The sequence below is a fragment of the Melanostigma gelatinosum genome, assembly GCF_949748355.1.
Source record: "Melanostigma gelatinosum genome assembly, chromosome: 13".
NCBI classification, from domain to species: Eukaryota; Metazoa; Chordata; class Actinopteri; order Perciformes; family Zoarcidae; genus Melanostigma; species Melanostigma gelatinosum.
In genome coordinates, this window is record NC_136646.1 from 4,318,361 (window position 1) to 4,333,910 (window position 15,550).

Consider the following 15,550-nt stretch of genomic DNA (forward strand, 5'->3'; position numbering starts at 1 on the left):
GACTCTCAAACAGCTTCGTCCACCAGGCTGTTAGGAAGCTGAACTCTCTGAAATCTCTCTCTCCTCTCTTTTAAGACTCCCCATGTCCAACTGCTGCTAAATACAGATTGAAAGCTTTTTTTTTTTTTTTTTCTCTTATTATATATATTTATTGTCAAAATGTTTTTTAATGTTTTTTAATCTATTGCACTGTATTCACTTTATATGTTTATGTTGGACTAGAGAGAAATGTCTTTTCAACTCCCCTGTATGTTCAGTACATTGTGGAATTGACAATAAAGCAAACTTTGAACTTTGAACTTTTGAACTTTGAACTATCATATATATATATATATATATTTTGTGAAGGACACACTGCTACTACATATATTAAGTAACATTGCAGGAAGTTTGCGCAGTAGTAATGTGTGGGTGGCTCTTAAAAGAGCCGTTTTGGATGTGCTTGGGCATTACACGGTGTCTTGCCATGGGACCGTTCCCTCAGCAGAGAAGTAGGATGTGAAGGCCTCCCTCACCTTGATGGCCTCTCTTGCCGAGTTGTTGGCAGCAATTCTTCCCAGATCTGGCAGTGGCTCCACCTCTCGAACCGGTATGGTCACTGCAGTTGTTGGGGTGGTTTTCCGCAGGAAGTTATGCAGAACACATGTAGCCTTCACACACTTCTCTGCAACTTCTGGGTGGACCTCAATAGCTCGCTCTCCACAACCAACCGAGCTCGGGAGAGACGGTAATTGAAGATCCGGCGGTCCCTTGGAAGGATGCGGCCGGGGAATGGCCTCATGAGATTTTTTCTCAGTGGAAAGGCCTCGTCAGCAACAAAGACGTGCGGCTGAAGTCCTTGGTGGTCAGCTCCTGGTAGTGGCAGGTCAGCAGGCAGTTGGAGGGTGCCAGATTTAAGAGCTTGACCAAAAGCTGAGTTGGCCAGACTCCCACCATCGCTGGTTCTTCCGTAGCCTCCGACATCAATCAGCCGGAAACAATATTTCGCATCCACAACTGCCAGGAGAACTGATGAGAATGTTCCCTTGTAGTTGTAGAACTGAGATCCGGAATTAGCAGGGGCTTTGAGGACAACATGCTTTCCATCCAGTGCTCCACAGCAGAGAGGAAAACTCCACCGCTCCTCAAACTGCACAGCAATTGATCTCCACTCCTCTGTGGTGGGCACAGCCATGAACTCCTCCACAAGGCAGTCCCAAATAGCTGTGGCAACATCTGAGATAATACCGGAGACAGTGGAGACCCCAACACGGAGGCTACTCATTTCAATAACGCAGGTAGCAGGGATCAGTGCTGGAGTCTGATGGCGTGCCCTTGTCCCGGTGACGATAGAAGACTTAGTGGATAATGCTACCTTGTGAACAACAAATCCATGTTAAAGTTGGCTAGTTACCGTTAGCTGTTGGCAGCACATAATAATAACAGAGCTAACAGCTAACGTACAGAGGTTGCCTTGAGTTATCTCATGAAGTGTAAAAGCTCTATTGGAGAGACGGGTCTATGAAGCAGTTTAGCCAATTGCTGATTCAAGATATAAATGAGTGACATACAATTTAGCCAATCAGCGTCCTCAAATAGATTCAGCGTGGGGCCAGAACGATCAGGCCCCCCTCGCTGCGTGTTCTCGTCAGGAGAAGTCTCTACAGGCGCCCGCGCCAGCGCGAGCACTCCTCCTCCAAGACCCGTTTGAGAGGAGAACTTTGAGGAGATTCTGCAGCCAAAGAGCTGATATCAGATCAGCCTGACCTCACAATCAGACAGCAGACAGGAAAGGGAAGCAGTACATGCGAAGCTTCTGTACTAGGTGTACACCAGACAGGTTTGGCTAGCTGGATGACATCATGCATTTAGCTTTTTAAAACAACGGGGACAGATCCAGCACCGACAGTTACGGGAGTGAGGGATGAGGAGGTAAGGAAACATGAGAACACCAGGGTAGGGAGTGAGGGATGAGGAGGTAAGGAAACATGAGAACATCAGGACACACATGAGAACTCTGTCAAGCTACATATTAGACAAAGTGAACATCTTTTCTTCTACATAGCTGTCCTCAGTCTCATCTGCTTAACTTGGTCATGGAGGCATCAACATGTATAGAGATGTTAAATTAACAGTGAAAACTCATCATAGCTTAATTTAACATCAGTATTCATAATTACACTTCATGTTTACTTCTCCTGATCTTTACCTCCTATAACAAGGTCCATAGGGGCATCTCAATGAATGAACATGTTATATTATATTATATAAGTGTTATTTACTGATTGTTTTCGTGTTGGAATACATGTTAAATATTTAACTGCCAAGTAATAATGCGTGTTTGATACTTACATTTTTTGCATTAAATCATACTGGGATGTTTGCTGAAATTGATAGGATGGACCTACCTAGAACATTTTCCACCAGCCGCCACTGCTATCAGGTCCGAGAACTTTGTATTGCCCCTTACTTGCTAAATGAAGGCATTTTGAGTAGCACCATTTATCCTGGAATGAACACTAAATGGTATTTGTGTGTAAAGGTTTATCTTCTAAAGTCTGGAGTTAATTTGGGATTACATCTTTAGAGGTGAGGACAAACCTTGTGTGAATCAGCAGCATGAGAGAAGGCAGTGGAAGGTGTGTACTAGATTGGAGGGAGAGTCAGGAGGGCGTTGGGGCCTTTGGGTGACATGGGAGATTAGAGGAGGTCAGGGGGGCTAAGAGCTGCCCCTCCCAGCCCTGTCACATCCTGGTACTGCAGTCCAGCAGGGCGCAGACCCTGCAGAGATCAGAAGGGTCCCATGACTTACTGACCCGGTGACCACACACAGTAACAGCGCCTTGACTTTGCTCATGAAAAGTGGTACATTCCAACCTGCATTAACACAGTGGAGCACACACACTCATTGGAAACAACAGTTGGTGTGAGATTTCTGAAGACATTTGTCATAAATACAAAGTCAATTACATATGGAGATGCACCGATTTGGCTGAATCCGATTTAGTTTTTTTAATTTGACCAGCCGATTCAGATTTTCTTTCAAAGAACTAATTGACAGCAAGTCTTTTACCACCGCCACTAAACATCCCAGTTATACACAGGACTGTGGACAGACGAGTCAATCACCGTGAGCCTGATGGGAATGAATTACAGAATAGTAAGTGTCTGACTAACTTAGCAGTTCCAAATGTTTGTCCACGGCTTATTTTGGACTTGGCAGACAAATTGTGAACTTTATGTCTTCTTCACTCACGCTGAAGAACTGCCATGAAGACGACGCGTGTGTGTGTGTGTGTGTGGCTGAGGCGTTACTGTCTATGCCGCTGTGTGCCGTCGTAAAACTCATGCAGCACACACGTGTAAATGACACTGTCCGGTCATGGCCGGTTAGCTGAAGACTTTCTCTGAATACATATACTGTAGGTTGTAATGCACATTAACAGGCATATAGACACTTTCCCCTGAGCTGTGATGGTACATTTCTACTTAGTATATCTTTCCACTTTAGTATATTGTGTAAATGCTTAAGTGCTTGTACTTTAGCTCTGAACTCAGTAGATCTTCACCCTTAGTGTTAATATACATGCTCAAATGTATCTGGCTATTTGTGTAATGGAAATGTGATATTCTTATGAGTATCTTATATTCTTATAAGTAGAACAGTTTTATGTACTTGTTGTGAAACAGTCTATCATAAGCTTGCATCATGTAACTTGTGATCCATGCAGCAGCTGACTGTCTGCACTCATATCCTCTTGTTGTTTGTGTTGGATAACAAGTACCTATTGTATGTTCACTTCACATGTCCTGTGCCTTAAGGATTAAATGTATGCATCTGTGTGCCTGTTGTTGCACAGATAAAGCAGCTCTTATACTTGAACTACCCCGGCCTGCACGGCCTCAAACAGGATGTTCCAGTACACAGGCCCCCTTGATCACTCTCTATATAACTCTGTGTGATTTTCACTTCTGTAGTGCACACTTCTACAGACTCTGTGTGACTCTGTGTAACTGTGCCTCTTCTCTGGCCAGAGAATAAATACTTTGAAAAGACTAATTCTGTTTGACGATATTCTTCATTTCAGTTTAAAAAGAGGCAACAGCGGGGTAAAATTTTTTCCACCTAATTAGCCTAAATCCCACTCTGTCCTGAGCCCATGATCACACACACACACACACACACACACACACACACACACACATACACACACACACACACACACACAGAGGTATTACTGGACTTGCCTTGTAGCCGAGCCCTTCTTCCATGTTAGATCAGAATTTGGCATGACATCAGTGCAGGCTTTCTGTACTCAGACATGTCTGGAGTTGTCAGGCCGTTAAGACACTGGATCCGTTCTAATGAACCACAGAGAGAGCAGAGCCAAAACCATTACTGCAGAGAAAGTATGAAGAAAAAAATCAGAAAGGTCTAAATTCAGTCATGAGTTTAGACTCATGTTCAGTTTCTTTTCACTGAGCACACCTCTATTCCTTGGTGATCTAATTTCATGTGCAGACTTCTTTGTTTCAAATATTTACCAAATATATCTGGTTCTTATCAAAAATGTCTGCCGTGTCCGATGTGAGTTGAATACATGCACACCAGTTTTTCTCACATTCACCTGCAAATGTCAACACCAGCGACTTATGCAACAACGGTGCTTTGTTGGGTTTTGGAAAAGATCTTGGTTTGGGTAGAAATAAGTGTTTGTTTTCTAAAATAACTGTTATGTAACACACATAGGTGCAGCTAAGTACGTAAATTACATAATATAATGAAGTAAAACCTTTGACTTTTGGTTGTAAATGGAACACGAACAGTGGTGTCCTGGGTGAACGTCCTGTTTTGGTTTGTCCGTTCACCCTGATCTCCTCCCTCCGCAGACTTTGTCGCTCTCCTTACGACATCACCTGACTTTCTTAGAGGCAGCCCTGCACGTCCTGGCTGCCAATGATGGAGGTTATTTACACATTAAAGTGCACTACTTTTTGTAGGTATAAGCATGAACAGTGGGTGAGAACAGCCTGCACCAGTTATGGTGCTAATTGGTTAAAAAGTGTCCTTCGCCGCCCCAAACATCTCATCTGTACATCTTTATGTAGCTGCTTGTACTCTTGCAGTGAAACGCAGCATCTTTTAACTGGTTGACTGGTTCTTGGTAGAAAGATTTCTAGATTAAATTCAACCAGAACTCTGGAAAATTAGACAAAAATCTGCAATGATTCCGGTGGAACAAACCTTTATTATTATTTATCATCATAAATAAACTGACATTTGTTGCTTGTAACGTTGTTTGGTGGCACTTCGTACCTCGTGGTATGGAACAGGTGGCCATTTAGACGACTGCTTGGTCTCCACGTAAACAATTTGTAAACCGAATGAGTGTACAATTACAAAATTACACCGACAAACGGCATTCTGGGTAATGTTATAGCTGACAGCTTGTTGCATAGTCTGAACAGCTGGGAGAGGCTCTGTCGACACGGCACATTCTTCAATTTTTTGGTTTTTAAAAAATCCGACGTAGCCACTGTTGTTGCCAGTGGTGCTAACACTAGCAACGTCCTTCCCCGCGGCACAAAACATGTTGGAAGACGAAGAGCGTTATTACGGTCGTCGGGTTCGAGGCCGTCAGTAGCACCAGTGAAACGGCAGTCAAAGGTCAGACATTTGCCTGAGGCACTGCATATGCAGCGGTGGAGCGACATTACGATCGCAACAATCATCCACCTATGAAGGACATGGTCCTGCTAGAGACATTCAAGAAGGACATCAGAGCGAGGAGTAAAACACTGGATTCAAGGTAACATTTAACTTGCCGGGGCGATAATACTTCAGCCAAACTGCTATCCTGACATACCAACAACACCGACGTACAGTCGCCCACTTTTCTACTACAGACCTGTGGTCAGTTTATACATATAACACTTATACAACAATTAAAAAATATTCAGTTTTGAATGAATGTTTTGTGAATATTCATGTTGATATTATGGTGTACTTTTTAATTTAAATTATTTGGCGACATTCATTTTTTTACTTTCATGCCAAAGCCACATTTAATTGCATTTTTGGCATATTTAATTTATATATTTGTAAGTGCTTGTTTTTTACTACATTCCAGTTTGCACAATAATTATTGTTAACATTCTGCAACTGTTTCATGCATTCTGATTTCTTAATATGTTGTATAATTTTGTGTGGCCAAGCAAACTCTATTGTAATTAAAGCCTTCGCTTTAAACATGATGCTTAAAATGTTTTTTTAATATTCAATTTACTCCTGACTGTAGAATAAGCTACCATACACCTATATAAAAGGCCCATCATGCCAAAAACAACCTTAATTTACCGTGAATGCGTCAGATTAAAATTTAAAAAAATACTGGTCGTACTGCCATGCACTACATCTGCCTGTAACCGCCGCGCTGTTCTTTCCCCTCTCTCGTTAAAAAGGTATTAAAACTTGGGAAGCACTGTCCCTTTAATAGACTCCAGCTTCTAATATTTTTCAGGCAACAGGTGCTTATGAGGCAAATGGCAGAAAGACACCTCTCCTGCTGTGTGTGTGTGTGTGTGTGTGTGTGTGTGTGTGCGTGTGTGTGTGTGTGTGTGTGTGTGTGTGTGTGTGTGTGTGTGTGCGTGTGTTTGAGTCCTCAGGCACTGTGATTTTCAGTGTTAAGACATTACAAGTGGCTGCTTGGAATGCATCTTCCAGATGTGCTTTTAGTAAGTGGAAGTTGTTTAATGTGTTTGTCTGTGTGTGTAGGTGTGTGTTTGCACGGTGTTGTGCTTGTGGTTGTGGTTGGTTGGAATATGCATTTTACTTAACATAACTCTTTGTGGGTTTGCATGTGTGTGTGTTCACACATGCCAATGCACATGGTGTCTTGTCTGTCAGAGAGATTGTACCTGTGTGGAATGTGCAGACATGGGGGGGGGGGTTGGACATGCCCAGACTCAGCATCCCCTCATTGTGTGTCCACAGGACAGCCTCCAGTGCTCCCAGTGCTTACAGGTTCCCAAATCAACCCACCTCACTGGCCTGTAGCTGGTTAATCATCACAGGGGTTTGCTTTGTAAAGGATGGAGGGGATACTTTCCTTATTTGTCTGCCCCACCCCTACTACAGCATAACATCATGTTTTATTATCTAACTGTTTCTTTAATATTTCGTTTTTTTAGTGGCCTGTAACCAACAATATTTCCAACACCTGGTGGCGCTGCTCTGCTGCCAGCATATGCATATCAAAGTGAACGTAGTCATGATGTCACCCATTGGTTTAAGGATAGCCATTGGTTTATGTATAGCCATTGATTGATGTATAGCCATTGATTGATGTATAGCCATTGATTGATGTATAGCCATTGGTTTATGTATAGCCATTGGTTTATGGATAGCCATTGGTTTATGTATAGCCATTGGTTTATGGATAGCCATTGGTTTAAGGATAGCCATTGGTTTATGGATAGCCATTGGTTTATGTATAGCCATTGGTTTATGGATAGCCATTGGTTTATGTATAGCCATTGATTGATGTATAGCCATTGGTTTATGTATAGCCATTGGTTTATGTATAGCCATTGATTGATGTATAGCCATTGGTTTATGTATAGCCATTGGTTTATGGATAGCCATTGGTTTAAGGATAGCCATTGGTTTATGGATAGCCATTGGTTTATGTATAGCCATTGGTTTATGGATAGCCATTGGTTTATGGATAGCCATTGGTTTATGTATAGCCATTGGTTTATGGATAGCCATTGGTTTATGTATAGCCATTGGTTTATGGATAGCCATTGATTTATGTATAGCCATTGATTTATGTATAGCCATTGGTTTATGTATAGCCATTGGTTTATGGATAGCCATTGGTTTATGGATAGCCATTGGTTTATGGATAGCCATTGGTTTATGCAACAACTGCAGCTCTTTACTTGCCAGTGTTTACAGGCTTCAGAGCAAGAAGACACATGAGCTACTTTCAGACATGTCACACGAAGGCCACAGGAACGTAATGGCTCCATGACATAGTAATTGTGCCCATCTTGTTCGGTTTTTGAAAGAATCTTTCACCTCATCATCTCTTATGTACAAAGAAAATAAAACCTGTTAATCGTAAACGAGGAAACACTGTGAATGAGCTGGGTTGAAGTTGCTGAGGAATGAATGAGAGCAGCACTTCTCTGTAGTTTCAGCATTCGTGGATGGCGTTTGAATAACCAGCAAAATGATTTACATATGGGGGTAATAGCAGTGGCGGGCCGTTTACTTTACCTGGGCCTTCACTGCTGTCCTGCAGCTGAAACACAGCTACGGTTATTATTTGTTTCGTGTAAAAATTAAGCCAACACCTGTAGATACACTATCTGCAGAGAATATGCCGAGAGTGTCTCCTGTCTGCTCTGACTGCAGCTGGGTCTGCTGCGCGAGGCTGCTGTGAGAGTAACCTGTGAGTGCTTTGGGGCGGCTCACGCCAGCACCCGCTGCTCGTTCACCACAGTGCAGAACGTACGTGCTTTAACGTCAGAGTCACAACACCAGAACAAGTCGCTAGATTTGTCACTAGTAGCTTTTGACAAAAAAAGTCTCCATGAGGGTTTGGAAAGTCACCAGATTTAGCGAGAACGTCGCCAAGTTGGCAACACTGGCACCTGCTAAATATGTCCCCAGAGCAACATTGGACGTAACAATAGTTCCTATCACATATTAAAGCAAACAAAAATCCATCTTCAGAAAAACAAATAATAATATATAAACAAGCATATTAAAGCTACTGCAGATGTAGAAACAAGAGCATTTCACTTTCCAAAGCTGCTGTTCACTATGTAAAGACAAAGTCCATCCTCCTTTCTTTGTTAATAAAGAGTTTCATCTCACGGTTGTTCAGTACATCCGTGCGTTTTAGTTCCAGTAAGAAGTCCTTCTCTATTCATGGATCGTCCCCATTCACTTAAACTGCAAAGGGATTCACTTGAGAGTCTGCAGGCCTCGGGCCTCTCTTCTTAGAGACACAGAGGTGAGATCTGATTGGATAAAAGCTCTACTTAAAACAAGCTGCACTGGAAGCAGAGCAACTGAGGAAGATAGGAGCTGTGCAATGAGAAAATAAGATAATGGGAAAAAAATTTGAATACATGTTGTGTATTTATGAAAAATTATAAAATTGCGATAACTTTGTGATTCTGTCAGGGCCAGCAGAGAAGGCCTTGCTGGCCCTGACGGCCCACCACTGGGTAAAAGGCATTAAATGAGAATCCCAGCTTAAGATCGTAACATTCTATCTGCTATGTCAGACTTTTTAACATGCAGCAGAATTCTCTAATAAATGATCAAATTTATGAGAAGTTTGATTGTGATTATGGTCCATTCACTACCTATAATGTTGGTCATTAATTGGGGCTTAAAGGGACATTTAAGCAGGTTATAGTTTAGGGCGGAGCTAACTTGTGATTGACAGGTTGATTACATAGCGTTGTTGAGGCTGGGAGTTGTCCTTGTCAGCCAAAAACCAAGATGGCAATGGCCAAAATGCCAAACTCGAGGCTTCAATACCGTAGTCCACGAACCAAAGAGTGAAGTCCAGGTGACTACGTCCACTTCCTATTCACAGTCCGTGCTCTGAAAGCAACGTTTTATATCCCACAAAGGTTAAAAGTTGCAGGTGAGTCACCCTGCACTGATGGTATCATGGCTGTCTTGGTGTATGTGAAGTGACAACAATATGAGGTGCACCGATGAAGTGCATTAGAAATTATTTCTAGAGAATAGAGCCGCTGTTTCTTTAACACTCTGATAATGTTTTACCAGCTGAACTCTGTTGAAAAAGAAAATCATGAAAGTAGAGAAGCACAAAGCATGAGCATGTGTACATGCAAGACTGCTTCTACACGAAGTAAGCTCTCATCACATACACACACCAGGACCCACACATTTTCCCAGTTAACTGATCACACATCTACACACCAGCTAAACACACTTTCCCAGAAACTCTGACATAGCTGTGAGTTATTTAGCGTGGTGTGAGAGAGAGTATGAGCATCTCTCTTTATCCGATTGTGTAAGAGGAGCGGATTAGTGAGACCAGAGGGAGTGGGACCAAATGTAGACAACACACACACACACACACACACACACACACACACACACACACACACACACAGGTGGAGCAGAGCAGAGACGGAGTGCACCACTGCCACCGTAATTATTTCCCCACTGTTTGACAGGTTGCCAGCAATTACCTGATACCAGGACTCCTTATCTTTTGTATGGGGGGCAGGTTCACACTTGTAGCCTCAGCGAACCCATCCGAGTCCACACAACCCTCCCCCCAACACACACACACACACACCCCTCCCCAGCCTGCCTGGAGCCTTCAGAGGCCGTGAGCCATTAGGTGCTCAGGTAGGACCTGAACCAAATGAGGTGTGTGAAAGAAGGCTGGCCAAAGGATCTTTTCTGTCTGCATTTCATTTGTTATTTTTTTCAATTAAAGTGGCGAGAGACAAGTTTTTTGCTTTACCTTATCATTATCCAGTAATGTTCATTGCATGTAATGGCTGTAGAATAAGAACACCTTCTGTGTTTAGACTGGTTCCCCAGAAGCCTTTTCACAATGCAGTTCTGTCTGCTGCCGGGGATGATCTCCGGGTAAATGATTGCTCCATATACAGCACAAAGCACTGATACTGCTGAGGTAATGAATAATAGGACAGAGAGCCGGTAGTCTGAACCAAGACAGTACTCCTTTATTTATTGTAAATTGCGAGCCAAAGAGCCTGGAGGAGGCGTGAGAGTGATAAAAGCAGTTCTTAGTTCTTAGCAGAAGTTATTAATCATAGCACTGAAATCTCGGTGTCCAGTTCAAATTAGGATTCCTGCTTTGGACAGTAGCCAGGCTGCTAGCGGTAGCCATGTTGCTACTTGTGTTGTTGGTAGTATCTCGGCTCTGATGCGATCCAGTTGTCATCAACAATAATATGACCTAGAAACACTGTTAATCATTTCAAACTTTAGTCCATAAACTGAGATAATGGCTTCAAATGTCTGGGTTTGTCCAACCAACAGTCTGAATCAAGAAGATACTCATTTTGTAATTAAAATGATTATCTAACTAATGATTAGGGATTATTGTATCATCTTATAATAATCCTAACATGAGAACTAGCTGTTGTTTGGCATGTTTGATTGATAAATAACTTAAATGATGAATCTTGTCAATTGTTTTTCTGTTGTTCGACCAATTGTTTCAGCACTAATGGAAAGGAGAGCTGCCACACAGCCCTGACCATGCCATCCATTTATTGGTTGTTAACATGACGGCATGAGGGCCACCACATTTCAGCTGTCTCCTCAATGAAATGAGCTGACTGTTTGTCTCATAATTTCCGTTTGAAATAAACATCTGCCATACATTTAGTCTAATCTTTAATGCAGTCTAATTAGCTTCTGTGAATTGTGAAATAAAGCCAGGATTCAAATAATTGCCACGGCCAGCACAGACAAATAAAAGCCAGTTCTAAAGTATTGTACCATGTACAGCAGGGGTCACTAATAGGCGGACCCAGACGCTGTTGTATCTGCACCCTGGACCTGTAACCGATAGATAATTGAGAATTATTACATTTTGACGGAACGCTTCTATTTTAACCGGCGCAGCTTTTCCAGCCTTTACGGCACTCGTTCAGTGGTCCAGGAAACACACCGACCAATCACATGCTTTGTAAATCATATCACGTGATGCTGCTCAGCCAATCAAATATGTGTATTCTGATCAGCATTGTGGCTTGAGGGAAATACAAACGGAAGGGAGAGACTGGACGAGAGGCCGGACAGTTGGAATAGTACGTGAGTCAGAGAAGTTATTTCACATGTGGCCAGCTTAACCAGAGCCTTTCACCAAGAATGGAGAGAATGTTCATTCTTAATACAGGCAGTTCAAACCAGTACGTCTCATATGTTCAGAGAGCGTGATGATTATTAAAAGCAGCAATGTGAAGCGCCACTACGAGACAAAGCACTGATCTGCAAACGTACCCACTCACATCCGAAATGAAGGCACAAAAAACAATAAATAAATCACTTCACAGCTAAATAAACTGAATTTAAAGCTGCAGGGCAAAGACAATTCAGTTGTATTAATTTTTCTAAAACGAAGTACTTTATTTTAAGACAAACATTTTTCAAAAGCTTTCTGTAATGTTTATTATTTTTAAATCCAATATTAGATTATTTATTATTTGTAATCCATCTAGTAAATTTAAAAACTGACAATAAATATTGTTGAGATATTGTTCAATTGAACCTTCTTTATTTGATCTGTCAGTGGTTCACTACATACAAAGGTTATAACTGTTGGCTACTTCAATATACAGTACATGGCACTAAATCTAACGAACACTGAAGAAGGAATTTTTAGGAACAAATGTTACATTTAACTTTCATGACATGAAAGTTAAATGTGAAAAGGGTTAAAGTTGTAAGGCAAAAACAGGACAATTCCCAGATTAGACAACACCAGTTTAGAGACCTGTCAATCACAAGGTAGCCCCACCCTAAAGCATACCCTGCTTTATGATCTATTTGACTCAAAGGGACATCATGCGGTATTGAAGAAGACTTGAAACTAGAGATTGAGAACATAAAGTGAGAAATAGAGTAATTTTCTCATAGACTTCTATACACTCAGAGGAGTCGCCCCCTGATGGCCATTAGAGAGAATGCAAGATTATGACACTGGCATAAATTTTTGTCGTGCTTGTGTCAACCTGGTGAATGTAGGTCCTATATTCACTCTCCTTTAGCTCTGTTTCTGGTCTCCACCAACTACTGAGGTAAATATCAGTCTCTTTAGCCGCTAAATGCTTCACTGTGTTCAATAGCTGTCCGTCTGCTTGCTGCTGATGAGGTAGTGTACCTTGTAGAGCTGTTTCACTGAGGACTGCTGCCTGCTGCAGCCTGTTGTTGGAAGGTCAGTGACTGTAGCTCCACTTTCCGCTTGCGTCAGTGTTGTTGGTATAATGTTGGGATAGCAGTTTGGCAGAATCACTTTATACCTTAAATTCAGTGTTTTGATCATTTATCTGACCCCATCTGTCACACATGTTTTGAGCTGAGTTGCTAGTGTTAGCACCACTGGCAACAACAGTGGCTGCCTTGGATTTTTTTAAACCAAAAAACGTCAGTTCCTGTCTTTGGCTTTTCTGAGTTTTCTGATGCATCTCCGGTTTCTCTTTCTTCTGTTCATAAACGTGCAGTAGTGACATAGCGTCTCCCAGCTGTTAACAGACTGTTATGCTTCTAGCTAGCAGCTGTAACGTTGCCCAGCATGCCGTTGGTGGTGTACATTTGTAATTGTTTTAGTGTTATGGTTTATGTTGTGTTCATGGTGTGTTAGTCGTGGGTTATGGTGAGAAGGGTAAGCAGTTAATAGGGCTCCCTCTTAATACACTTACAGCTTGCCCTCACCATAGCGCTCTTCGCAGCTATGCACTGGTGTGGAGTTTATGGAAAATTCATATTGTCCAGGAAATTAAAGCTGATATACCGAGCCAGCACCACGGTTGGTTTGTGGTGTGAAAAACAATGATCCAAACAACAGGATTTCATGACAGCAAACATGGGATTCTAACTACAAATACATCCATCTGCTGATTGTGAAGTCTGTTCAGGAAGTCATCTTATAATTGATGTGGATATGATAATGTATATAACCTATTTATGCAATTCAACACAAACGCTCGTCGGCTTGTTTTCTTCCTCTGATTAACAGGTGAAATGCTGTTAAAGCTGCTGTGCTCGTATCCGACTGTGTACTTTGTCAGTTCAAGTACTGCATAAACCAAAAGTGTCCAATCAGTGACAGTTACCTGTCAGTCTGTCCCTTCATGTTGACTCCTGATGGCACTTAAAGAGCCAGTGTGAACAGGAACCGGACCAGAACTAAGATGCTACAATGTATCATGTTTTTCTTTGGTTTGGACCAAATTAACCCAACTACAGGTGAGAAAGCAGCCTTAGTTATGATAACATTGCACTCATCATGTAAATTGCCGAGAACTGGTAATGCAGTGGTACTGCTAAATTCAGGTCCAACAGACAACTAAACAGTTTGTAGAGCAGCTGTAAAACTGTCCTTTGTAGTTGTATTGAAACTATTATGATCTTACAGATGGATAACCGATGGCAACACATAATTGTGCTCTCAAAATGTTGTTTTATTGTTGGGATTTTCATTTCACTAGTTTTGCAGCCCTAATTTACAAATAATAATAATACACCAAATGTAAAACAAAACATGTTCAAATAGTTTTGTCAACTGTGATGAATTGGTATCAAAGAGGTGCAATTTTCACAGTCAGCTGTGGATGACATCTCAGCTTTCTCTTTGGAACTATAATTATACCCCCTCCTCCTGCGAACCACTCACCCTCTCCGTCTCATGTCACGTTGCAGTGGTTAGTGTTTGAAACAAAAAACCCCACTGGATACCCTGACTCCAGTTCCGACCTCAATCCACCCTTTGTGTTTGCAGCTTACAGGAAGGTGTGTGTGTGTGTGTGTTAAACAAAGGAAGGGGACACTGTTCCCAAACAAAGGCAACTGGCTAACATCATTCAGGACCTAGAAACCAAAAGAGAGAGATAGATTTAATATGATCTTCTGGGCAGAGACTCACATTCACATACTGTAGAGTGTATGTGTCCACACACACAGCATTCCTGAGCTGGATCAGGAAGAACATCATGTGCTGGGCCTTTTTCTTGATGGCGTCTATGTTACAAGTCCACATGAGGTTCTGGGAGATGGTTGATCTCAGAAACCTAAAGGCTTATTGTAAAAGCGCTTTGAGTGGTCAGAAGACTAGAAAAGCGCGATGCATGTACAGTATTTACTCATAGGCACAAACTAGTGACTGACAGGTGGAAGCTGGGACAGTGAGCTGGGTGAGTTTGGAGCTGTGATGAGGGTGTTGAATGGCGAGCTGAAGTCCACAAACAGCATCCTTGCATTTGTCCCTGCAGGGTCGAGGTATGTTCTGGATGTAGTGCCGTCCCATGTTGACTGCATCATCCACTGACCTTCTTGCCTGGTAGGCAAACTGCAGGGGGTCAAACAGGGGTCCTGTGTTGTCCTTAAGGTGGGTCAACACTAGTCTCTCAAAAGATTTCATGACCACAGATGTCAGGCTAACATCTTTAGTAATTTGATCCAGTGATGGAGGGGACAAGTAATCTGTTGAAGAGCTATGTGAAGATGGCGACAGGAGGGGGTCATGTTGTCTGGGCCTGGTCCTGTCACCACTTACATGATCTGTACTAAGGATGTGCACGATTACTCGACTAGTGGATTAAACGTTGTCACCTTCGCTAGTTGGCACCAGAAATACTAATTGGTCAAACTTATAGTTTTATTAATGTACACATTTGAATGACACATTGACATATGCTGCCTCAGCTGTTGCTGTGGGGGAGCCGCCGTGCTGCAGGAGTAACGCTCCGCTCTGTTCTGAAATCATCAGCCCCCACCTGCCACCACAGCCTCTTTCCGATAAAGCGGCTGGGT

General features: G+C 42.3%; 1 protein-coding gene across 1 annotated transcript in view; it reads left to right on the forward strand.

Moving 5' to 3' along the window:
* LOC306787342 (uncharacterized protein) overlaps window positions 1-15,550 on the forward strand; it is a gene marked incomplete at its 5' end in the record, with an annotated part of 128,583 nt that overhangs the window by 67,912 nt on the left and 45,121 nt on the right. The window lies entirely within an intron of this gene.